General features: G+C 40.1%; 1 protein-coding gene across 15 annotated transcripts in view; it reads right to left on the minus strand.

The window, feature by feature from the left end:
* LOC134221577 (collagen alpha chain CG42342) overlaps positions 1-27546 on the minus strand; it is a 638959-nt gene that overhangs the window by 411374 nt on the left and 200039 nt on the right. The window lies entirely within an intron of this gene.

Below are 27546 nucleotides of genomic sequence, written 5' to 3' on the forward strand. Positions count from 1 at the left end.
AATGACTTTCGGCTGGATGGATTTTTGCCTACTGGTTTGTTCGGCCAAATAGCTTTTGGAGGAATGGGTTCCGGTCAAACGACCCTTCCTATTGTAAACAAGAGTTTACGCACAAAGCGCCAACAAGCGCCGTTCTATTCGTTAGAACTGGTGAGTGATGACGCACTTTGTAGTTGTAGTGTAGGAAAGTTAACGATGGAACGCATATGGAGGGCAGGTTTGAACAAGGATATCAATGGAGAAACTACATCCCCGCAACTTTGATGTCGTAGCGCTGCAGGAAATCTGCTGGACAAGACAGAAAGTGTGGAAAAGCGGGCATCGAGCGGCTACCTTCTACCAAAGCTGTGGCACCACCAACGAGCTGGGAACCGGCTTCATAGTGCTGGGAAAGATGCGCCAACGCGTGATTGGGTGGCAGCCAATCAACGCAAGGATGTGCAAGCTGAGGATAAAAGGCCGTTTCTTCAACTATAGCATCATCAACGTGCACTGCCCACACGAAGGGAGATCCGACGACGAGAAAGAAGCGTTCTATGCGCAGCTGGAGCAGACATACGATGGATGCCCACTGCGGGACGTCAAAATCGTCATCGGTGACATGAACGCTCAGGTAGGAAGGGAGGAAATGTATAGACCGGTCATCGGACCGGATAGTCTGCATACCGTATCGAACGACAACGGCCAACGATGCATAAACTTTGCAGCCTCCCGCGGAATGGTAGTCCGAAGCACTTTCCCCAAGTAACACATGCAACATCACGCAATCAGAAAAATAATAAAATTAGTTGTTATTGAGTTATATATAAGATTAGTGGTAACAATATGTTTTAAATTAGAAATAGAGCCGTTTCCAATGTTTTCCATTTCAATATGAGACTTAAAGTTTCAGTTATACTAATTAATAACATATGGTTTCGAATGAAAAAAGTTGCATCCGATTACCAACTCAATTGAAACACAATAAAAAATGCCATGCTACTATTAAGTTGCGTTGAAACACAATTATAACAGTCGAATAGTATAGAATAACAGGATGGTTAATCATCTCTGTATTTGGTTTGATTACATTTAATTTACATTCGATAAAACAATTTTTAATGATAGACTTCTCTTAATAAGTGTAGATTTATCGTAATGAGTTATATGGAATAAACGTAGTGATGGATAAAATAGAATACCGGAGTATTTTTCTACATGCATGTTCATATGCGGATGAACCGATGCAGCCAGACACAGTGCAATTGTTAAAAAGAGAGTTTGAAATTCTGCAGGATATTACACTTTACCTCACAGGAAACAACTTACCCAATACAGTCAAACCTCCATGAGTCGATATTGAAGGGACCATCGACTCATGGAAATATCGAGATATGGAATAGAAAATCCCTGGGAAGCTGTTTGAAGGGACCATCGCAGTAACCCAGAAAATATTTTTCAACATAGCAAAATTTGCTTCCATGAGTCGATATCGAGTCATAGAACATCGACTCATGGAGGTTTGACTGTAATAAAAGCCATCCTACCAGGAACATACTCGAAAAACTTTAAGACTTTATCATATTTCGCCTTGAAAAAACAAAATCAGAATTGCAATAGTCATTTCTTGACAGTCGATTTGTTATTGTTGACGGAAAACTTTATTATAACCTTTTAAATACCGTCAAACACCGCTGGTATCAATCCATAGTTATTTATCTGTCGCAGTAGTTACTTATATAGAACGCAAGAAAAAATATCAAAAATCATGAATAGGGCAACCAATTTTATTTTTGTAGAAGGAAATTATAGTTTTGAACTATATTATTCGAATTTTTCATATGGCATCATGTGCATTGTTTGTAGATGACATTATCAATGCATTGAATACTGTTGAGAGATGAATATTTTTTAAAATCAAATTCGATAAGATTGCTTTATTCCTGAAATTGTTTGATATTCTTAAAAATATACTCAATTAAGTTGAAACCCGGAATAGGGGACTAGCGAAGTTGGATTTTTCTTGCAATCCGTACGTTAAACATAACTTGGCTATTGGCGCGCTAGTCTAATTAGGGCCTAATTAGACTAGCGCACTACTAGCGACCTATCGTTTCAACACTGCATTGTATCTGACATTAACTAATGTTAAAAAAATTGGAATCCGCTTATCAAAATAATTCTAAACATTCTCATTCTATACCATATTGTAGGTATAGAAGGTATAACATATACGAGGTCTTACCCATTAATTATGTACATGATGATTTTGATTGAAATCTCAGTTTGTAATTTAAAAAATAGTTTTATATCACATTGGTATTACCTTGCCGTGTCAATTTATTATGTGACTAAAAAAACTTTATAATAAATATTATGATTCTACTTTTTCTCTTATGACAGCGTCTATATGAAAGTTTTGATCAACGAAGCTACATATTTCGTTTTGGATTTCGTATTTGACATTTGAGTTTTAACGTTACGTTAATATAGCTTCTCCTCTGGAAATAAATTTGGTAACCCTAAAACATAAAGAATGGTAAATCAATATGGCTATGCAATCAGACACATTTTCAATTATTTAAGGCGATGATATTATAGTTTTAACGAGGCGCTCGAAAAATACCAAGCCAAAACATATATGTTTACCATAAATTCGAAGTCGCAGATCAAAATGTTGTTATTCTTAAGCATTATTCGACTTTTTTCATGCATTTATATGTATGACGGTTGATCAATAGTGTTGATGAATATGTTTTTGAAAATCATCGGTTGCCTGATATTCACATTGTGACATTTATTTACATTTCTATAAATGTTTTATGTTGGTTATAAATATGTATCAGAAATATAACAAATGCAACTTGAACATGTTTTATATTGACTCCACCTCTTGCGCTTTTTCCGTTTTAAATAAGTTATAAATAAGTACCTAAACCAAAAACCAGGCAAGCCAATTTGTTGGAGTTAGGTCAGGGAAACTTTTGTGTGATTAACTGTGCTGCTTGGGTCTTCCCCCGTAAGAATATCCACAAGGCCACATGGAAATCACCTAATCAAGTAACGGAAAACCAAATCGACCACGTTCTAATCGACGGTAAATTCTTCTCCGACATCACGAACGTACGCACTTACCGCAGTGCGAATATTGAATCCGACCACTACCTCGTCGCAGTATGTCTGCGCTCAAAACTCTCGACGGTGATCAACACGCGTCGGAGTCGTCCGCCGCTGCTAAACATTCGGCGGCTACAAGACGGTAGACTAGCCCAAGACTACGCGCAGCAGCTGGAAGTGGCACTCCCAACGGAAGAGCAGCTAGGCGCAGCATCTCTTGAAGATGGCTGGAGAGATATTCGATCCGCCATTGGAAGCACCGCAACCCCTGCACTAGGCATGGTGGTTCCGGATCAAAGAAACGACTGGTATGACGGCGAATGTGAGCAGTTAGATGAGGAGAAGAATGCAGCATGGGCGAGATTGCTGCAACACCGTACGAGGGCGAACGAGGCACGATACAAACGGGCGCGGAACAGACAAAACTCGATTTTCCGGAGGAAAAGCGCCAGCAGGAAGATCGAGACCGTGAAGAGACGGAGCAACTGTACCGCGCTAATAATGCATGAAAGTTCTATGAGAAGTTGAACCGTTCACGTAAGGGCCACGTGCCACAGCCCGATATGTGTAGGGTAGGGTGGCTCAAATTAGTATGGGAAAAACTTTTTCAACTTTTTTGATGGGCCGCCCTCTTATTCGGTTCTATTTGATGCCCTGATGCTCTGGACAAAATTTCAGCCAAATCGGTCAACGTTTGGGCGGTGCTAAACTCGTTGGAAGTTTATATGCAAAAATGTATGCAGAAACAACCAAAAACAGTGAATTGCAGTTGGACAGCACAACTTACGATGTAGAACTATGATACTCATTCAGATATTGAAGAATTTAATACAGAATGTTATGCAGAAAACCGCGAGAAGATTAGAGCTTGTTCGGCTAAGTTATTAGTATTTCTCTGTAGTGGGGTTTGAGCAAATTTCGTTTCTTTTACCTTTGAATAGAAATAAATTCACCCCTACAACACTCCAGTAAAATGCTAATATCTTTGCCTAATAAACTTTAATCTTCTCGCGGTTTTCAGCATAACATTCTGTATTTAATTCTACAATAACTGAATGAGTATCATGATTCTTGTTCGTAAAATGTGCCGTCCAACTGCAAATAACTGTTTTTGGATGTTTCTGCATACGTTTTTCCATATAAACTTCCAAAAAGTTTAGCACCGCCCAAACTTTGACCGATTTGGCTGAAATTTTGTCCAGAGCATCAGGGCATCAAATAGAATCGAATAAGAGGGCGGCCCATCAAAAAATCTTAAAAAGTGTTTTTTGAGCCACCCTAGTGTAGGGACATAAACGGGAACCTTCTTACAAACGAGCGTGAGGTGATCTGAAGGTGGCGGCAGCACTACGAAGAGCACCTGAATGGCGATATGGAAGACAACGGTGGCGGTATGGTAATGAACCTAGGAGCACGCGCGCAGGACATGCGACTTCCGGCTCCGAATCTCCAGGAAATCCAGGAGGAGATCGGCCGACTGAAAAACAACAAAGCCCCTGGAGTTGATCAACTACCAGGAGAGCTGTTTAAACGCGGTTTGAGGCACTGGCTAGAGCGCTGCACTGGGTAATTACCAAGGTTTGGGAGGATGAGGTTCTGCCGCAGGAGTAAATGAAAGGTGTCGTGTGTCCCATCTACAAAAAGGGCGATAAGCTGGATTGTAGCAACTACCGCGCAATCACATTCCTGAACGCCGCCTACAAGGTACTCTCCCAAATTTTATGCCACCGGCTAACACCAATTGCAGGAGAGTTCGTGGGGCAGTACCAGGCGGGATTTATGGGTGAACGCTCTACCACAGACCAAGTGTTCGCCATACGTCAGGTATTGCAGAAATACCGCGAATACAACGTGCCCACACATCATCTATTCATCGACTTCAAAGCCGCATGTGATACAATCGATCGGGACCAGCTATGGCAGCTAATGCATGAAAACGGATTTCCGGATAAACTGATACGGTTGATCAAGGCGACGATGGATCGGGTGATGTGCGTAGTTCGAGTTTCAGGGGCATTCTCGAGTCCCTTCGAAACCCGCAGAGGGTTACGGCAAGGTGATGGTCTTTCGTGTCTGCTATTCAACATCGCTTTGGAAGGGGTAATACGAAGAGCAGGGATTAACATGAGTGGTACAATTTTCAATAAGTCCGTCCAGCTATTTGGCTTCGCCTACGACATAGATATTATGGCACGTAACTTTGAGAAGATGGAGGAAGCCTACATCAGACTGACGAAGTACATGATGGGAAGAGGTTCAAGAGAAGACAATGTGAGCCACCCACCGCGAGTTTGCATCGGTGGTGACGAAATGGAGGTGGTAGAAGAATTTGTGTACTTGGGCTCACTGGTGACTGCCAAAAATGATTCCAGCAGAGAAATTCGGAGATGCATAGTGGCTGAAAATCGTACATACTTTGGACTCCGCAAGACGCTCCGATCAAATAGAGTTCGCCGTACCAAACTGACAATCTACAAAACGCTCATTAGACCGGTAGTCCTCTACGGACACGAGACCTGGACGATGCTCGTGGAGGACCAACGCGCACTTGGAGTTTTCGAAAGGAAAGTGCTGCGTACCATCTATGGTGGGGTGCAGATGGCGGACGGTACGTGGAGGAGGCGAATGAACCACGAGTTGCATCAGCTGTTGGGAGAACCATCCATCGTTCACACCGCAAAAATCGGACGACTGCGGTGGGCCGGGCACGTAGCCAGAATGTCGGACAGTAACCCGGTGAAAATGGTTCTCGACAACGATCCGACGGGCACAAGAAGGCGAGGTGCGCAGCGGGCAAGGTGGATCGATCAGGTGGAAGATGACTTGCGGACCCTCCGTAGACTGCGTGGTTGGCGACGTGTAGCCATGTGAGCCGAATGAAGAAGACTCTTATATACCGCACAGGCCACTTCGGCCTTAGTCTGAATAAATAATAAATAATAATTTAGTCGATTAAGACCTTTGGCCGTTTAGCGTTAATGAAACTATGAGTTAACCCCATGAAAAAAATAAAAAAAAACCAAGAAAATTCAGGTGGTATTTAGGAAGCTGTGAGAGATAAGGATAACCGGAAAATTAAAGAATAACAACGGTGTAAAAAAAATTGGTGTATTGATTTCCAGGATTCCAACTGCTTTTATTCTTCAAAAGTGCTGTTCACAGTGCTTCTGAAGAGAGAATATTATAGGAGAAATGTTTTTTTCTGAAGATTAGATTTAAGCTCGATTTTACATTGGAGGTTAATTATCTCCATTTTAAATATTTCAGGTACATTGTTCATAACAACGTTGTTGAGCAAATGGAGGTGATGGGTAATGACTGGCTCATCAGACAATTACACGGGTCGGGGCTACTCCTTTACTTCTGCGAGTGATTCCGGCTTGGAATCGTGAAGAACGATGGGTGCAGAATAGATTGACGAGGAGTAGCATTCGCACCAGATAATGATTTTATCTCGAGTTTTCGGGCACAAATTAGTCCTCTTTTTCGAAGCAAACTGCTACTAACGGGCGAACACGATATCACAAAATACCTCTAGATACTTCTTGAACATTTATTCAATGTGGAGAGTCGAAAAAACATACGAATTTTCGGATTAACTGAGCAGTCGAACATAACACGTGTACTTAGCAGTAGAGTTATATCTAATGTGTTGTAAAAGGTAAACATTCGATAACAAGCGATGGCCTATGTACCTAAATGAATGTATATGCGCAGCGCGCTACGTTCTCAGAAAGGAGAATGTAGAAACATAGTTTGTTATCCAGAATATTGCGCCTTACAGTAATAGCTCAATTTTCAATTCAATCAGGAGGTTTTGTTACCGTGTTCTTGATTACCAGTGAATATGCTTGAAAACTCCAGTAAACACCAGTAATGCAAAGTGGGGATAGCGATCAACGCGTTTCCCTTGCTCTGCTTCCAATGCGAGCGATATTGCCATGCGCACTGTAGCTCGGTGGATAACAAAGCAGCAGCAAGATTGATCACGGAGAACGTTAATGTGTTTTTCAAGTGTGACGAATGCCTGTCCAGCCTGCATTGCGGCGAGCAGAGTAAGTTGCTTCTGGATGCCAAAATGATGGAAGAAGGTATGAAGAATATTTCTTCTCTATCTGAATCTATCATTGACATTCGAAATCAACTTACTGCTCAGATTGGCATCGCGTTAAAGAACTGGATGGATGAAATTGTCCAAAATGTAAATGCTTCAATAAAAGGACTTGAATTATTGGTTAATAGTAAAATGGAATCTATGACTAGTTCATTTTTTCAATTTAATGCGGATAAAGGTAAAATAGCTGCAATGAAAAAAACGCAGGACTCGTCAAGATTGGTTCAATCGGAATCATCTTCTAGTGCGCGTAAAAAACGGAAAATTAGTAATAAGGATGATATTGTAGTTAATTCGAATGACGATGTTTTTGATGACGATGCTCCATTCGTTACGGTTGTCAGAAAAAGAAATAAAAAAAGTACTAGTAAAGTGCCTGAAATTGTGAAGCCAAAAGATCGTAAGACTCGTCCTGTCATTGTGGTTAAACCGAAGCAGTCAGATCAGAGTAGTGATGATACTCGAAAGTTTTTGAATAACACCTTAGATCCAAAGGTACACAAAATTAGTAACTTTAGGAACGGGAAAGATGGCTCCATTATTGTTGAGTGTGCAACTGGTTATAATATAGATGAAGTGAAAATGGCATGCAAAACGAATTGGGTGAAAACTATACTGCTGTTGTCCCAACATCGGTGCCAAGATTAAAAGTGTTGGGTATGAGCGATAAATATTCCTCCGATGACTTCATTGACTTTCTCAAAAGTCATAATGAAGACATCGCTATTAATGATGTGAGAGTAATTAATGTTTACGAAAATCCTCGCTTCAAATACAAGCAGTTCAATGCCGTGATTGAAGTAGATAAGGATACATATAGTTGTTTGTTGACCGCGAGAAAAGTAAATGTAAGGTTTGATCGGTGCCTTGTTAAACCCGCGATTAATGTTTTGAGATGCTTCCAATGTGGAGAATTCGGGCACATGAGTACAGAATGTAAAACCACATTGCGTGCTCTAAGTGCAGCGATAGTCACAAAACTTCTGAGTGCACGTCAACTGTATTGAAATGCGTTAATTGTTAAAAATGAACCGGGAGCGTAATATGAAGTTGGACATCAATCATCCAGCATTTAGTACTGAGTGTAAGATCTACAAGAAATTGTTTGATCAAAAGAAAAGCGGCTTGCGTTTCAATGAATAGCAACCAAGTTCCAGTAGTAATGTGAACCAATTAGATGTTTTGTATTTGAATATTGCTGGTTTGTCTACAAACTACGTAGCTCTACGTACGATTGTAGAAGAAAAACGTCCATTTTTGGTATTGTTAGCAGAAACACATATTGTAGACTATGAAGCATTCGATCAGTACAGCATTCCGGGATATAAAGTCGCTGCTTGTCTATCACATTCAAGACACACTGGCGGAGTTGCTATTTATGTCAAAGAATCGGTTCACTTCATGCTTCAATTGAACGAGGCTTGTGAAGGAAATTGGTTCTTGGGCATTACAGTTGTACGTGGCATGAAGAATGGTAATTATGGTGTTTTATATCATTCGCCAAGTTCAAGTGACCAGCGTTTTATTGAAATTTTAGAGAACTGGTTTGAAATGTTTGTCGATTTAAGTAAACTGAATGTAATAGCTGGTGATTTTAATATCAATTGGTGTGACGACAATTCGAATCATTTGAAGCGTCTGACTGAGTTTTATAATTTGAAACAAAGGTTGTTGATTACACGCGAATTTCCCGACACAGTAGAACTATAATTGATCATGTTTATTCTAATGTTGACTCTGTAAACTCAGTTACAGATACTTGTTTGAAAGTAACCGATCATGAAACTTTAGTGATAAATGTAGAAACTATTAATAGACTTGATGATTTTGTTAAATTAAAGTGTTGGAGGAAATATTCGAAACAAGCTGTTTCGAATCTTGTTGCGAGAAACGAGGATTTTCAAGTAATTTCCGGGAACTTAGATCAGAAAGCAGCTGTTCTAACGAACGTTCTGAAATCGAGTACCAATAAGTTAATTGAAGAAAAATTTGTATCTTTGAATAACTCGAACAGCTGGTACAATTTAGACCTGTTGCGTCTCAAACGCAAAAGAGATAAATTGTACAAGAGATTTTGCGAAGACGTAGTCATAATAATTGGAATAGGTACAAGATCGCGCGGAACACATATTCACAATCGTTGAAAACAACACGTTGTTAATATATTCAGAGGAAAATTGATCAGCATCAGAATAACAGCAGGGAGTTATGGAAAATTTTAAAATCTTTGTTAAAACCCAATTGTTCCAAGCCGCGGTCCATAACTTTCAATGGCACAATAGAACAGTCGGAACAAACAATTGCTTGTAATTTCAATAGATATTTCATCGATAGTGTTTTATCAATCAATCAATCTATTGATTTGGTTGATGAACCCGATGAAATTAAACAGCCGGTTAATAGTAGATGTAGGTTCGAGTGTTTTCGCCCAATTACAATTGATGAACTTAAAATATTTGCTTTTCATTAGGTAAAACGGCTGGAGTTGATAACGTTAACGCTAGAGTTCTACAAGATTGTTTTCATGTCATTGGACACAAACTGCTGGACCTCATAAATGAATCACTGAGAACCGGGCACGTGCCGCAGGTATGGAAGGAATCTCTTGTGATTCCTATTCAAAAAGTTGCTGGAACGATTAAAGCCGAAGAGTTTCGTCCCATCAACATGTTGCACACATTAGAAAACATATTAGAACTTGTTGTCAAAGGCCAGTTAGTTACATATTTGAATAGTAATAACTTGCTAATACAAGAACAATCGGGATATCGAGAAGGACATTCTTGTGAAACCGCATTGAACTTGGTGTTAGCCAAATGGAAAGAGAACATGGAGCGTAAAGATACTATCATTGCTGTATTTTTGGATCTTAAACGCGCATTTGAGACAATTTCTAGGCCCTTATTGTTGGAAAAAAAAAGCGCTTTGGAATTTCGGGTTCTGCATATGAATGGTTTAGAAGCTATTTGTCTGACAGAACTCAAAAGACTGCTTTTAATGATTGTGTTTCAAATCCTATGGAAAATAATCTTGGTGTTCCACAAGGAAGTGTATTAGGGCCCGTTCTATTTATTATGTATATTAATGACATGGGACGGGTTTTACGATTTTGTAATATTAATCTATTCGCGGATGACACCGTATTATTCATTGCAGCTAGAACTATCGAAGATGCAGTTTCACGCTTGAATACAGATTTGCGTTCTTTAAGTAGATGGTTGAAGTACAAACAGTTGAAATTGAATGTAAGCAAAACTAAATACATGGTAATTTCGCGAAATCGAGTCATTGGTAATGTTTCCGTTCAAATTGATGATGAAACACTTGATCGCGTTCGGGAAATTAAATATCTTGGCGTGATTATTGATGATAAATTGAAATTTGATTCTCATATCAACAATGTCATCAAGAAAATAGCCAAGAAGTATGGAATTTTATGCCGATTAAAAAACGAATTAACTGTTGCGAGTAAAATACAGTTGTACAAGTCAATCATCTCTCCTCACTTGGACTTTTGTGCTTCCATTTTATTTCTAGCTAATGAAACACAAATATCGAGGTTACAGCGTTTGCAGAATAAAGTAATGCGTTTGATTTTAAGATGTAATAGATTCACTTCCTCCTCCTTTTTGTTGGACGCTTTACAATGGTTATCAGTGAAGCAGAGAATTGTTTATTTGACTATGGTGTTCATTTTTAAAATAATAAATAGATTGCTGCCACGATATTTGTGTAATCGAATTGAAAGAGGAAGTGACATTCATGGATATAATACTAGAAACGCGGAAGAAATAAGAACACCTTTTTTTTATGGTGCTTCACAAAATTCATTGTTCTATAAAGGAATGAATGTTTTCAATTCGATGCCTGCACACATCAAGCGAGCAAGTACACTATCACAGTTCAAGAGACTTTGCATTTCACACGTGAAAGCTGTTTTTTAAACAGCTATTTATTTAAGTTTTTATTATTGACTAATTGTGTATCTTGACGAAGTTTGTGATAACGGATTTTTGTTTGGACGAATGTAAATGATTTGTTATTTCATTAGGGCGCTTATAGACTATATTGTTCGCCTCGATGATGATGATGGTATTTTATTTGTTGATGTGTTTTAACTTTTATTCTTTATGTGTAGTCTACGAAAGTTTGAGAATCGCGCGCGTAATACAGGTATAAATGACTTTTTGTATTTATCACTACAATTTGAAATATTTGAAACTGTTTGAAAGATACTACAGAAAAGTAGGGAGCTCTCAGATAGAACGCGATTTTCTCGAAACTTTTGGTATCTACTTAAATTGATATCTTAAAGATAAATCGTCTAGCTCAAACCTTTGTAGGGGTATGTGGCGGGACCATCATCATCATCATCATCATCAACTGTTCTCAACAAGATGAGGGAAATGTTCCAGTTTTCAGTAACCAATTGTGCCAAAGTATTATGTCTTGGAAAATAAAGTTCAACGTGAAGATCCTTGCCTTGCAGCTTTATATTCAAGTAATCAAGATGTTTGATGATATCTACTAGACAAGCTATTCATTCACCTATTCAGGATTATACAGCTCGACCACTTATTTTCCTTCATCCTTTATAGACGATTGACGTCGCTAACCGCATGGCCACGAAGTCCACTTTCGAAGCGAATAAAATCTTTCAAGCATTGTACCATTGTCAACGAACTTCTCGTCAATACAACAAATCTATATATTCTGCTTCCATGACTGTCAACATAATTTAAAATTGGTTGTTGAGTTCCCTCGCGTTGATAAAGTTGATTGTCATTCGTCTAAACTGATCGTTTTCGCACATATATTTTCTTGGTGAATAATGCAATGTGCAATGAAGCAGGTCATGCTTCTCCTTTCTTAGAAATATCTTAATGACAGTGTTCTTTCCCATCATTGCCATCAGCGCCATCAGATGTACGGCCAGTTCTTTAAGGACAGTCCTTCATACAGGTCATAACAACTTTCCTCGAGTTTTTCCAGTAGTTGTTCCACTCATTAGAATCAAAACTGCCAATTCCTGTGTGCTTTGAAGACGATCTACAATTCCCCTAGAGAAGATAGCTACCTGTTCAAAATCCTTGCAGAGTTTTTAAAGTTCTATTACTTTTTCCTTGGCATTATATTATTATTTGCGATGCTTCGGAGCTTTGTTGTTATTTTTGCATTGTTGGCTCGATGAAACTGCCCAGCCTAGAAAACTTTCTGAACCAAACAGGGAATCGAACCAAGCCTCCTTCATCATGGTTTTGCAACAGAAGACTAAAAGTTTCAGGAACTTATATTTCTTATTTTTCGGAGACACCGAACATTTTAATTTTTACCGTTTTTGTGGAAGTATGTTCAATTTCACTTTGTTTTCGTAACGCATCCGTGTTATAATTAAAGTTGAAGTTAACTCACTTTGATATTAAGATTGATGGGAAGATTCAGTATTGGTAATTCGATGTACGTAAATTTGGCACTATTATGATCACCGAAACTCCGGAGGATTTCCTAAAAGAAATCATAGGCAAATTTTGGAAGAAATTTCCGATTGAATTCTTAAGGAATTTCTGAAGGCGTTTCTAGATTTATTTGCGAAGGATTTTTGAAGAAACTCCTTGCGGAATTTAGTAATGAATCGCTGGAGGAATTTCCCGATGGATTGCTTAAAGAAATTTGCGACGGAGTTTCTGGTGGAATTTTTGAAGGTATGCCTAATAGAACTTATGAATGTCTAATCGAATTTATTTCTGGGGGTATCTTTTTATGAAAAAACAAGTGTCCGAACGAACTTTTGGGTAAATTAATTGGATGAATACTCTAAGAAATTTCTGGAGAAGGAATTCTTGAGAATATCCTAAAAAGTATGATGATGCATCGACCCGATATTTTTATGTTTTTATATTTGGCATGAAGTCTTAATTTCTGATTCTAAACAGGGTTTTAATTCAGTACTGTTTGGATTTTTTGTGGTATTTCCGAAGGAAATCCAGTAGAAGGTATTGGGGGAAAATTTCAATGGAAATTCTTTCGTGAATTCCTTTAACAGTTCTTCAATAAATTCATTCAGAAATTAGTAAAGAAAATATTAGTATCAAAAATCTATTCAGGTTGTTCTTCGGAAATTATTTCAAGAATTCATTCGGAAATTCTACCTGAAACACACTTGGAAAACGCCTGCACAGCGCCGTAGCGTGGGTTTTGCAGGGTTGGCCCCCGCCTAGGGGGCGCTGAAATCAAGAATTATGAAAATAAAAATTGAGTGTTCTAGAGCGAGAAAAATATCTCTTCATTCCCACATTAACATTTTTATGGATTTGGTCTTAGTTTTGACAACTATCGTGGGCTCTGTAGCCGTGCGGTTAGCGACGTCAGTCGTCTAGACGCATGCGCTATGGAGTGTGGGTTCGATTCCCGCCCCGGTAAGGAGGAAACTTTTCGTGATCGAAAAATCCTCCACTGGTCCACTGAGTGTTATGATCAATTGCTTCGTTCAATTTACGTATTGCTTCATAATCCAATCAAGCTCTACTTTCAATTATCATAGGAGCTGATTGGGATTTATATAAAACGTATATCGATAGGAATTTTGATGTGATATTCCTCTCGATCCAAAGTGATATTGATAATGCTCTCGTATCTTTGACAAATTTAATTGTCGAAGCCAGAGCATTACAATTCCCAAATGTAAATTAAATTCAACTCCATTATTATGACGACGATCTTTAATACGTCTCTTAAAAATGTGATGAAGGCAATACCAAAAAACTCGCGATCCCGTTGAAAGTTATTGGCGAGATTTGCAAAAATAGAAATTAAAAACGTTTCCTAATATCTAGAAATACCAACTTTGAGAATAATGTCTCGAAGTTGGATCCCAATTCAAAACCCTTTTGGAAATTAACGAAAATTCTTAAAAAACCACAAAAAGCCAAATCCAGCGCTTAAGAGGAAATAAAATTTTATTAACAAATGGCGAAAAGGCTCAAAAAACTTGCTCAACAGTTCGAGTACCCATAATTTTAGTCTAGGTCTCACTAGTCAATTGAGGATCAGGTTACACACTGAAACATTCTCGATCAAGATAATGTTTTTGACCCTTCGTTGAACTAATGGATGAAGTGGATCTATTATGAAAAATTTAAAATATGAAAGCCCAGGTGATGGTATTTTCACATACTTATCAAAAACTTCCTGAGGCCTCTTTATCCTTTTTGGTTAATTTATTTAACAAATGTTTTCAATTAGCATACTTCCCAGATAAATGGAAAAACGCCAATTATTTCCAATTTGAAGCCGACAAAAATCCAGCTGAGGCTTCTAGTTATCCTTCCAATCGTTTGCTTTCTTCAATAAGCAAACTGTTTGAAAAGATTATTTTAAATAGAATGATGGTTCATATTAATGACAATTCTATTTTTGCTGATGACAATTTGGTTTTGGCCATGGGCATTCAACCACTCATCAGTTATTAAGAGTTACGAATTAATAATTCAGGCTCAACAAATCTAGAGGATATTCGACTGGAGTTGCTCTTCTTGATATAGAAAACATTTGACAGTGTTTGGCATGAAGGTTTGATTAAAATTGATGAATTTTAATTTTCCTCTACATTATTAAACTGATCAAAATTATTTATCAGATCGCTCACTGCAGGTAAATTATCAGAATTCTAAATCGTAGATTACCTATGAAGGCTAGTGTCCCCAAGGCAGCATACTGGGGTTCATGGGGGATAAGTAGAATTTGATGACCCATTCAGTTCCGTGGTTTCATTCCATTAGGTAATTTGGGAACGGGTTGTACAGCGTGACAAAATGAGATAAAAGCTTCCTGTCAAACAGGACCATTTGAAATGTTGACACCTACATCAAGATAGATCAACATTAAACTAAATTGTCATTGGATTTTTTGCTGTGAGCCAGGAACTTGAGCAAGCGGTTTCTAACAAAGTTATATCTCCCTTCCGAACGACCAGGCAGAACCAAATGCTTGAATTGAAAGAAGAGTCATATCCTCTCTGGCTTCTCTGGGCAAATGCATCCTTTGAATCCTTTTCCTTATTTCCTTTTCCCCTTAAACCGAGCAGATACCTGAATTGAAGGAAGAAATCACATCGTCTATTGCCGTCTGCCGGGCAAATGCACCTTTTGAAAGAAGGAAATATCTTTCCGTGTCTAAACCAGAAAATTTCCTGAATTCAAAGAACCTTTTCGACTCTGGCTACCATATATCAATACCCATAATGCCCATTTACCCCAAAGGACCTACTCGAACGCCATTACCCCAAATGAGCCTGTGTCCCAAGTAGTCAAGATTTCAAATTTATAGTTTATTTCAGTGAAAAAAAAGATCAAAAGAAATTTATTTACAATTGATGTAAATGATTCGCATTTTACGACTTATTCAATAGCAGGGCGACTCCAGTTGAGTAAATTACATCACTTTTACGAAAAGTATTTTTGATCCTTACATATTTTTCGATCCTTTACAAAGTTCACCGTGTTGGACTCGCGGTTCGTTTCATCAAGCTCAAGATTGTTTAAAACAGAATAGAATGAATGAATCTCGGTCCAAAAACTCTCATTACATATCATGTGCTACCTTTGAAGACTTTTTAACGAGGGTGGGAATTCCGAAGCACGTATCATCACTCAATTCAGGGAGCTGGAGGAAATTTCAGCCCACGTCGGCTGGGCTGAGACGGCTCCGAAAATGTATTTAAATAGAGAAAAGAGGTAGAAAAAGTGGCTTCTGAAATTTCCGGCGCCGATAAACTTGTGACAGAGCGTGTGAAGAGCAGCAACAACAACACCCTAGAATAAGAAAATCTCTTCTGTTCGTCGAATATGCAGTCCTCCCATGGAAAGGAACAGGCATAGTTTCGTTATAACTCACAAACGCGATGATTTAAAGGTTATATCTTCTGTTCGCCTCATACCGCAAACGCGTTTTTAAAAGCAAGCATTTTCAACTCTGTTCGCTTTCCGTGAAGATGCGTTTATTAAAAAAGGCATCATCCTGTTTTTGCTGAATCGGGCAAATGCATTCATTAAAACAAAGGCATTATCAACTATATTCCTCATATCGGTCGATGCATTTCATCTTAACAAGGCATTATCATCCTGTTCATGAATAACCGACAAAGCGTTCATTCAAAGAAGCATTATCTCTATAGTTCGCCTTATACCGGGCAAATGGATTCATTAAAGAAGTTATTACCAACTCTGTTCCTTACATCCAGCAAATGTGTTCATCTAAAGAAGGTATTATCAACTCTGTTTAGCACCGGGCTAACGCGTTTCATTTGAAAAAAAGCTTTATCAACTCTGTTCGCTTTATATAAGGCGTATTTGCGTTCATGCAGAGGCGGCAATGTTCCAGTGGGGGATGTAATGTCATTGGAAGAAGAAGAAGAATATCATCTCCGTTCTCCTTAAGCCGGGCAAATGCGTTCATTTGATAAAGGCATTACCTTCTCTGTTGCCTTATATACTGGACAAATACGTTCATTTAAAGAGATATTATTTCCATGTACACCTATGTTAATAGAAAGAAGGTGTTGTCTCCTTACTTACACCATTTCGTAGGATAGAACTTTTCCAGATAATAATGGCGTAGAATGATAATCTAAGTCAAAATATTTTATTAAACAGAAGTCCTTATTGCGTTTCTCTAAGTGACTCTAAGTAGTATATAATTTGTTTCATCAAACAAATTCTTTTCAAGATTGTCAATTTACGATTCATCGGTATCTGTGTGTTAAAAATAATAATAGTAAGTAAAAGCTACAGATTCGAAATGTATTCGGGCTAATAGATAGGGTAATGGATCTCAGGGTAAGTGTAAATTGTAATTGTAATTGTAGTGTGTAATTCAGGGTAACGGATTTCTAGGTACTGTCCCATGGTAGATTGGTACCTTCGAATTACAAATGTGAGTCACCAATTCCTCTCTTGACTTCTGGAAGGCGAATGCATTTTTGAATGAAAGGGGTCATATATTGCTTTGTCTTAATCCGAACAAACGCCGAGCAAATGAAGGAATCTCATCTTCCCTTGCCTCTAACTGGGTAAATGTTTGAATAACGGAAGGAGACGTATCATCTTTTGCCTTCTACGGCCTTCTGCCATCCTCTGAAAGAGGATCATATCTTTCATCGCATAAAACCGAGCAAAGCCTGATTTGGAAGAAAAGAAACTTTATGGTATTTCACCCATTTACTGGGCAAATATCCTTTGGGAAATGAAACCATATCTTCTCTGATGTAACTGTCAGGAAGATGCATCCTTTATGAAAGAGATCATATCCTCATTTGCCTTAAACCGAGCAAATGCACTAATTGAACAAATGAATAAAGTCTTCCTTGCCTTCACCAAGAAAATAAGGATGCATTTTCAAGAAGGAACTATATCTTCCTTTTCCTAGAATTGAATATTGCATGCTGAGATAAGAACACACATATTCTCCTTGTGTTATGCCCACAACAAATGCATTATTTGAAAAAAGCATCTACTTTTTAGACGTATGAACGACAAATTATGCTTTTAAAGAGATGAATATATATCATCAAGAAATAACTTTGCTTTTATCGCTGTTGTGTAAAATTGTGTTTGCTCTTGAGCACTTATAATTTTGCTATTTGTCTCTCAATATTTTGTAGTTTGTTTTATGTCAACGACGATCTTACTGCTGACAGAGATAAAAGATTTTAAGTGAAATTGGCAGATAATAAATCTATCAGAGTACCTTCAAGAATTTGATAGAATCTGAACTTTAATTCGAAAAATAATTTAAAACATCTCTCTCACAATGTTAAATAATCATAAATAATTGAACACGTATAAGTTTCGAAATTGATGATTACACAACTATTATTAAATTACCTTATGCCAAACGGCTGCTATTACGCCAAACAGCCGTTATGCAAAGGAGATATGTAAACGGCCTTATACCAGAATTTATGCCAAATGACCTACCACCGTCTTTATCCATATAAACAGAAAATCAAAACTTTGTCTTAGAGCAAACTTTTGATTTACAAACAAATTACAGACCTGCCATATTGTATGCTGTACCAATATGGACTAGCTACTTTTAATGCAGAAGAAGGCACTCAGAGGGATTCAAAATAAAATTTTGAAAATGATTCTGAAGTTGCCTCCGTGGTATGGTACCAATGAACTTCATAGAATTTCTAATTGAGACATTGCACTTGAAATGTCCAAAAATAATTTCAATTTCAAGACAAAAATTGTGCTCCTTGTACTATTATAAATTAGTTAAGTTTAGTTTAAGTAGAAAACATTGTCATTTCCTACATGGTTCAACTTCAAGAGGAAAAATTCTAACTGCAGAGGCAATTGAAATATATTAATAATAACTACAAATTACTTAGCAAATAAGGATGATAGTGTTAAGAAAACACGGAACACCTAGTCTAGAGATGAATGCATGATAGATAATTGTAAATAAATTAGTTAAAAAAAAAAAATCCCTTCGTAAATCCTGTTCCACTTCGTTTGCCCTGCAAGAGTCATGTACGGTTAGAGGAAAGATTATACACGTTCTCATGCACGATGCAGAAAGTTGGAGTCGTTTGCGGTCGACAGTATGGCTACAACCCGATCAGGAATGCATAACAAAATTATAACTCTAATCTATCAATCGTTATTTAAAACAAATGTGTTATAGTTAGATAATTCGGTAAAAATGTGTCTGGCCAGTTTTTTCATATCAAAATTATAACAACATTAGTTATATGAATATTTTTACAAAACAATAGCCTATTTCCTGCCTGGTTTTTGTAGACATTGGAAAAAAAATCGAGGTAAACACCTTCAGTATGAGCTGTGCGCCCGCCGCCGCCGCCGCCGATACTTATCGACGTACGCAACGCGGTCAAAGGTGTCGGCGGCGCGCCATCTTCGATTGGCTCCACGCCGCCAATTTCGTATTTCACGCCGATGATTGGCCAAAAAAATACAGTATCGGTGCGCATCTGCCGAACCAAGGCAACCCTATCACGTAATTAAATACTGTTAGCTTTTATTTCTGTCACTTTACCCGCATTTGCGTGTTAAATGTTAGATCATCAAGATCTTATTGGCTTATCAGAATGCAATAATGTTAACAGCTTCTGAAATTGAACATTTCCTTTACTCTCCTTATTGTAAATAGCCAGAATTGTTCTAAAAATAACGGTTTCGATTTATTTTGATGAACAGTTCCCGAAAAATATCTTGGTTTCCTGAAATAATTTCGAAGAAGTCCTGGAGGAAGTTCGAAGGAATACCTGAAAGAAATTCTTAGAGCCTTGAGGAATTTCAGGAATTCTTGGAGTGTCAAAAGAAATTCATTAAGGAATTTAAGCATGTCAGTAATTCCTTTAAGTTCCTTTGAAATTGCTCTAGGAATTCATGCAGAGATTATCATTCATCACAGAATTTTAAAAGGAAAAGGCGGTGGAAAATCCGAAACAACTACTAGATAATTTCCGAGAGATGGAATGTCTTACCAGGAAAAATTCAAGTGGAATTATTAAAATAATGTCCGAAGAATTTTGTAAAATTTGTATGAATGTGTGAAGGGTAAACAACGGGTTTTGGGCCGTAAGGAACACTTACGCAAAGCCGCGGGATAGAGAAGATCTCCTTTCAACAGTGTAATCAACAGACTATTAAATAGATTCGCAAACTTTTTGAGGCTTTTCAAGAGATGGCTTCTTTGAGAAAGGGCGCGTCAAATCCGCATTACAGACTGAGGAAGTGTACCCATCTACATGTAAATTTTTAAAGTTAGTCCAAAACAAATTTCTGAAGGATTCGTGATGGAATTGTCAGAATTAATCTTAGAGTTTTTAAGAATCTCAGAAAAATTGGTTTCATTTGTGGAGTTATTTTTTTGAAGAAGTTCTGGAGAAATTCCCGATTAATTCTGACGGAATTTTGATGGTATATTAAGTGGTTCATTGATGACTTACCGAATACGGTATTTACGAAAAAAATATGTAGAAATTTCAAAGGAGCTCCCTGCAGTAAGTTCCCAGGAATGCTTGAGAATATTTGAATATCCGCAATCTTAGGTGGTAGCAGGTCACTTTTAGTGACTTGTCACTTTTAGGCAAGTCTCTTTTCCGAGCTCAATTACTAAAGTCACTTTTCTCGCAAAAGTCACTGTTTTCAACTATTTGAAACTTTTGGCTAATTTAATTTTAGCGGAAATTGAATGACGGATCAAAAATGACCTAAGAGTGCTTTTGGTCGAAAGTTCCTCTTAACTCCTTCGTGACTTAATATTCGCTTTGAAACTTGGCCAACCGTTTAACTGAATTGTTCTTATGGGATTTTCGACAATAATTTATTGAATGAATTTCATGTCATATTTTATGAACTAAAAGTGATGCAAACAGAATGCACAGGGATTTGCTGAACAATTGAGTCAACAATTTCTTCAGCAATTTCTTCGAAAATCTCTTTAGAAAAGTCACCAGGATTTAATTTGGACATTCATCACGGAATTCCTTCAGAAAACCTCCGGAAAATATTTGTAATATTTCATAAATTTATTTGGAACTTTCTCAGAAAGTCTTTGAAAATTTCTAAAGGAATTTTCGAAGAAATATCTAAAGGTATTTGAGAATTCAACTCTGCAGCCATAATTCCTGAAGAATTTCTAAAAAACAAATTCCGAAGGTTTCCTCCCAAATGGTTTTTCGAATGTATTCCTAAATCAATTTCGTGTATTCCATAGAACTTCTTGAAGGATTTTCATAGGTATCTAATTCTTAAGGAATGTTCAAAGATCCACTAAAATAGTTTCGAAGGAATTAAAGAAATTCCCAAAAGACTCCTTTCGAAAATTCTTGATGAAGGAAATTCATGAAGGAACTTTTGAAGAAATTTCGGAAAAGAATTTCGAAGAAATGCCCCAATAAATTTTCAAGGGAATTCTTGGTGGAGTTCTGAAGGAATTCATTTTTATTTTTAAATTAATTCTTAGAATTCCTTTCTCGAATTTTTCTGAAGAATATCTTGAGAATTTCCACACAATTACTATATTTATATCCAAGTATTTTCCAATGAACTCATGTCTGTGATGCGGAAATGTCCTAGTGGAGGATGTAATGTAAAGAAATTTGCTGTGGAGATACAAGCCATAGGTATTAGGATGTCCTCCCCATCAGTCTGAGGTAGCAGTTGTACAAAAAAAAGCCAAATTTCATAAAAAGCATGATATGCCTTGCTGCGTGATTTTTTCTCAGCTCAAAAATTCTTCACGCCGATTCACGCCGCAGCCGCCGCCGAACATTGCTTACGGCGTGGCGCCCCGACGCCACACGCGTGTAAAATGGCCCTTACGCCGCCGGTTCACAAATACTTCGGCGCACAGGTCTCTTCAGTATAGCGAACCGCTCGATATTAATACATTGTGGAACAAAGTTAATTGCCTACATTATGGATGGAAACCCTTCGTGGTAGCGTACCAGATTTCATCCTGAGTGAAGCCCAATTACCTTGAACAATAGATTTTGTACAGAAAATCATATCAACCTTTGTTTTAATTATGTTACGGCTAGAGGTATTTTGATATAATTTTTTTTATTTTAAACTAACCAGCAAAATTTATAACACATGTTATTACCAATATTTTTCCGAAATAAATAACTTGTTATAATTTTGTTATGCATTCTTGATCGGGAAGGGCAACAAAGTTGATGTTCCTTGGTCGCTGTAGTGAAGCAGCGGTTTCGGATGAAGCGTGATCTAAATCTCAGAATCCTTAATTAATGAGTGGTTGAGTAAAGATAATGAGTGGTGAGTGGTGGTGAGTGAAAGTGGTGAATGAGTAGAGTGATTGGGCGAATTAAAGCGAGTAAATCTACAAAGCAAGACCATACTGAGGTGGCTGGTTCGATTCCAGATGCCGGTCTAGACAGTTTCAGTTGGAAATTGTCTCGACTTCCCTGGGCATGAAAGTATCATCGTGTTAGCCTCATGATATGATGCAAAAATGGTAACTTGGCTTAGAAACCTTGCAGTTAATAACTGTGGAAGTGCTTAATGAACACTAAGCTGCGAGGGCGGCTTTGTCTCCATGTGGGGATGTAATGCCAATCAGAAGAAGAAGAAGAAGAAGAAAGCGAGTAAATGAGTAACGGGGCCCTCCTTAGCCGTGCGGTAAAGACGCGCGGCTACAAAGCGAACCATGCTGAGGGTGGCTGGGTTCGATTCCACGGTGCCGAGTCTAAGCAGTTTCGGATTAGGAAATTGTCTCGACTTCCCTGGGCATAAAGTATCTTCATGTTAGCCTCATGATATGAATGCAAAAATGGTAAGCTTAGAAGAAACCTCCAGTTAATAACTAGTGAAAGTGCTTAATAGACACTAAGCTGCGAGCGGCTCTGTCCCAGTGTGGGTGTAAAGCCAATAAGAAGAAGAAGAAATGAGTAATAGAGTGAGTGAGTTAACGAATGGTAAGGTTATTACCGTCACGATAACAATAGACCAATTTAACAACCAAGATTTTTTTATGTACAGGTTATCACTTGTCCAATATCCACAACTCAGCCATCTTGGATTTTTTTGTATGGAATTTATGCTCGTTTGTTTACGTTTTTGCACATAAAAAAATCTGTTAACAGCCATACACTTCTACGGACTATATTTGAACTTATATGGAATCTTCGCATAGAACCTTCAGAAATGTAAGAAAACTAACATACTAAAGAACAACATTGGCTCCGGAGCTCTAGCAGGGGCGAGAATTTTCCGATAAAGGCATTGCTAGATCGGGCGAAGAACGAGAGAAAACGAAAGAAAGAAGGAAGAAGCACGACTTTGGGACGGTGAGGAGATTGCAAGTTGGACCGTGAAACAAAATGGTTGTTATCCGCAAACCTCCTTTTTGGAACAACTTTTGTATTAAGATTCGGTGAATAACTCAGCTCAATCGCCGTTCTGGATAGTGCCAGGGTTTGGTGTACCAACCCCGCCAGACCGCTAGCTCGAAAAGCCTCCGTTAAGCACGTGCAGACTCGGCCGAACAGAACCAATGAGATCCGGCTCCAGCTCTACCGAATCCGCCGCTCCACGAGTCCTCCCCACCACGCGGAATTTGTTCCAGTGCTGCACATCCAAGACAAAGCAGCCCCACCGTATGTCTTTCGCGGTCGTCGTAGCTCGTCCGTCACCGAGGTCCAACCTATTCGGACCTCCGAGCCAATACCGCGTGGGGTGCAGACCCGCTTCTTCGGATAACCGCTAGGCCACGCCAGCCAGTGGCTTCACCGTGTCTATTCCACGGTCCCTCAGGCCCGTTCGTCAGCAGCGTCAACCGCCGGAGACCTGATTCTGAAGAATAAGCGTGAAAGGTGGCAGACGCGCTCCCAGTTTCCTTTAGGCCACCCAAGCGTGAGCTGCCCGTGTGTTTCTTTCCACGGTCCATCGTTCGTTCGTCAACGCGCAACCGACGGTCTATCTGGGAAAATGTCCCTGGGTGGCATCCGCCTGAAATTCGACAGCGCTCTGATTACCCTCGAGAACTTCGCTAGCCCCAGCTAACTTTAATAGAACCAGTCTGGTCACGGCGGCCTGTTGGTGGCCCCGGCAGAATGACCTTGACCCGGCAGCCGGTCGAGATTATACCAGGTATGTACGGACGGTATGTCCGTGGCGTAAGTTCTGCATGCCACTGAGGCTCCAACCTACCGATCAGCCGCAACTATCAATTAACCAAAACTAACCCTAGTGATCAGCTGTGGTGTGCGCAGTCGAGGTTGAGAAATCCCGTCGTCAGGTCCGTGGTGGAAGGCCCAAAGCTCGACAGCAGAAGTTTTCACCGCGGCGCTGGGACTGGAGGTAACATCGACAGTCTTACAGGGACAGCTATGACAGCTGTCCTGTCACGTGCATGGAATGCCAGTATACGAGGAGGGCACCACCGAGGAACGGTAGATCTCCAGCATATCAGTGGAGTGCAGCAATCGCAGACCTTCGGTCAACCTGCCTTAGGCTGGCGAAGGATGCGAAGGCTCGCTCTGAGCAGTTGAGGATGAACGCAACTTGACGTTTCAAAGCTGCGAAGTTGGCCTTAACAAGGCCATCAGTAGCAGTAAGAGGAAGTGTTTGACAGACCTATGCCTGAACGCCAATGATATTCATTGGGGGCGATGCCTCAGGATAGTAATGGCGAAGACCAGAGGGGCTAGCGTCTCCCGAACGGTCGCCGGAAAGGTTGAATCGCATTATCGAGGTTCTCTTCCCGTCCATACACCCTTGGCCACCCCAGCACCGCAGAATGCGAGTGCTGAAGTAGCTGAAAGTGGCAGCAGTGACGAACGAAGAGTTGCTTGCAGTGGCCCAGACGCCGGCGAACAAAGCTCCGGGGCCCGACGGGTTCAAACCTCGCTCTGAAGGCGGCGATCTGGCTAACGGACATGTTCAGGACAGCCATGCAGAGATGCCGGACGAGCGCGATTTCCCCGATAGGTGGAAGAGACAGAAGCTGGTGATGTTGCCGAAGCCCGGCGTACAGACCAATCTGCCTGCTGGACACCACAGGGAAGTTGCTTGAGAGGATTATCCTCAACAGGCTTACCCCGTACACCGAAGGTACGAACGGCTTGTCAAGCAATCAGTTTGGGTTTCGTAAGGTGGGTCCACGGAGGATGCTATCAACTCGGTTGTGAAAACTGCGGAAGGCGATACAACGCAAGCGGAGGGATTCTGTGCGATAGTGACGCTCGACGTCAGAATGCATTCAACAGCGCAAGCTGGGGATGTCATCGCGTCTCGTTACTCCGGTTGGGCATTCCGGTGGGCCTGTACAACATTTGGAAAGCTATTTCCAGAATCGCGTACTCTTATACGAGACCGATGAAGGTGAGGGTAGCATTTCTATCACCGCAGGAGACCCTCAGGGATCTATCCTGGGCCGTGCTTGGAACACTATGTACAGATGAGTATTTTAAGACTGAAGTCCCCCGGCGTTAAGATCGTTGGCTTCGCCGACGACATAACGCTGAGGTTTCGGAAGTCGATTGAGGAGGTGGAACTACGGCGGCCCCGATCGCTATAGTAGAGGAACGGATGAGCTCAAGGCAGCTGGGGCTAGCTCATCACAAAATGAAGTGGGTTGTTGTTCCGTAAGTCGGTACAGGGGAAGTGGTTCGCGTGGGCGACTGTGTGATCATTTTCAAGCGGGAGGTGAGCACCTCAGGGTGCTGATCGACGATAGACTGAACTTGGCAGGTCGTAGATTACGCCTGCAGGAGCTCGACAGCTATTGCGGCATTATCCAGGATGATGTCCAATAGCTCGGGGTGCGCTCAGTAGACGCAGGTTGTTACGAGGTTGCAGTATCTATCCTAGTACGGCGGTCAACAGGCCTCGGCGCTTAGCGTCAGACAACCTGCAGAAGCTGGAGAGTGTACGACAGGCTAGCGTGTCTCAGAGTGATAAGTGCCTACCGTATGGTATCACGGGATGCCGCTGTTGATTGCGTGTATGTTACCCATTGGACTAGTCATACGGGAGACGAGGAGAGTTTCACTGCGCGGAACCAGAGGGAGCCCGTAAAGCCATTAGAGTCACTTCGACTATAAGTGGCAACAGGACTGGGATGTGGGATAACTCTTCTGAGGTGTGGTGGACCCATCGGCTGATACCTAGCGTATCAAGATGGGTTAATAGGAAGCATGGGAAGTCCACTTCCATCTGACACAGTTCCTTCGAGGCCATGGCTGCTTTAGGTGGTACCTACATAGGTTTGGGCATACGGACTCTCCCGTCTGCCGGACTGTAGGGTCGACGAAACTGCCGAGCACGTACTTTTCGTATGTCCTCGTTTCGTCGATGTTAGGAGCGGAATGCTAGAGGTATGCGGGAGGGACACTACTCCGGATAATCTTATCCACAGGATGTGTCAAGAGGTTGAAAAGTGGAACGCGGTCTACCACTCAGATTGCCAGCATCTTGCAGCGCAATTGGCGCGCCGAGCAACGATCGGATAGCGCCGACTGGTGGGTAGCTAGTCTCTGGGGCGAGGTACCAGCGGGTAGTTGTTAAGTAGTAGAGGAACTGGTGGGTAGCTAGTTGAGGGGTAGAGAACTAGTGGGTAGTTCGTTGTGTGATTTGAAGTTAGTGGGTAGCTGTAGTCGGAAGGCGTGCGTAGTGCGGACCCCTCCCAGATGTAATGCCGAAAAGACTGTTCCGGGGAGACTCAGCGGGTCGGCAATGGCTAAACCCCGTTCGTAGCCACCGGTGTCTGGATGCAGATTCCACCTGAAAAAAAAAAACCCTGGCATTTAAGAACACAAACAAACTAAAATTAACATGAACTTCAAATAAAAAAACAAAATGTACTTCAACTTTCTCAATTTCTCAAGAATGTGCATGACTGTCCGTTGGTCCATAAGTCTTCCTCTGTCCGCTTTTTGTGTTTACGTGTGTCCTTCAGGCTGGTTAAAGCGTCGACCCTGAGAATTAGAATTGAGCTAGTTTGGGCGTGAGGACGTCCACTGCCAAGACGTGTGGACGTCACAGACAGTACAGAGTAAGTGAGTGAGTAAGAGTAAGTGATGAGCAGAGTGAGTGAGTAAAAATGAGGAGTAAGTGAGTGAGGAACAGGGGTGAGTAAGAGTGAGTAAAAGTGAGAGTGAGTGTGAGAATGGATGATTGAATACGAGTAAGTGAGTGAGCAAGAGTGGTAAGATGAGCAGTGAGTAAGAGCGAGGGAGTGAGTAAAAGTGAATGAATAAATAAGTGAGTAAGAGTGAGTACATAGGCTAAATTGAGGTGAGTGAGAGTGATTGTGTGGTAAATTGAATAAGCGAGTAGAGTAAGTAGGTGAGTGGAAGTAAGCGTTTAGTAAGAATGAGCAGAGTGAGTGAAGTGAGCGATTGAGCAAGAGTGAGTGAGTGAGTGAGTGGAGAAATGTATGAGTAAAGAGAGTGAACGAGAAAGAATAAGTGAATTAGTAGAGTGAGTAACAAAGTAAAGAGTGCATAGGTAGAGTGAGTGGTGAGAGTAGGCAGTGGTGAGTAGAGTGAGTGAGTGGGCAAGTAAGAGTGAATGAGCGAGAAAGAGTTGGGCGAAGGATTGAGGTAAATGGATTAGCAAGGGTAGGAGTGGAAGATGGGTGCGTAATAAAGTGGGTGAGTGAGTAGAATGGATGAGTGAGGAATAATATGTAAGTGAGTAAGGTGTGTGTGCATGAGAGAGATAGATCTGTTTGTTTCCGTGAAGTCCGTTGATCTACATCATCTTCACAAAAAAAAATAAAACTTTCAACGAAAAAATCAATAAGAGCAATGAAAAATATAAAAATTTCGTAGTATTTCA

The sequence above is a fragment of the Armigeres subalbatus genome, chromosome 1 (genome assembly GCF_024139115.2).
Source record: "Armigeres subalbatus isolate Guangzhou_Male chromosome 1, GZ_Asu_2, whole genome shotgun sequence".
Lineage (NCBI taxonomy): Eukaryota > Metazoa > Arthropoda > Insecta > Diptera > Culicidae > Armigeres > Armigeres subalbatus.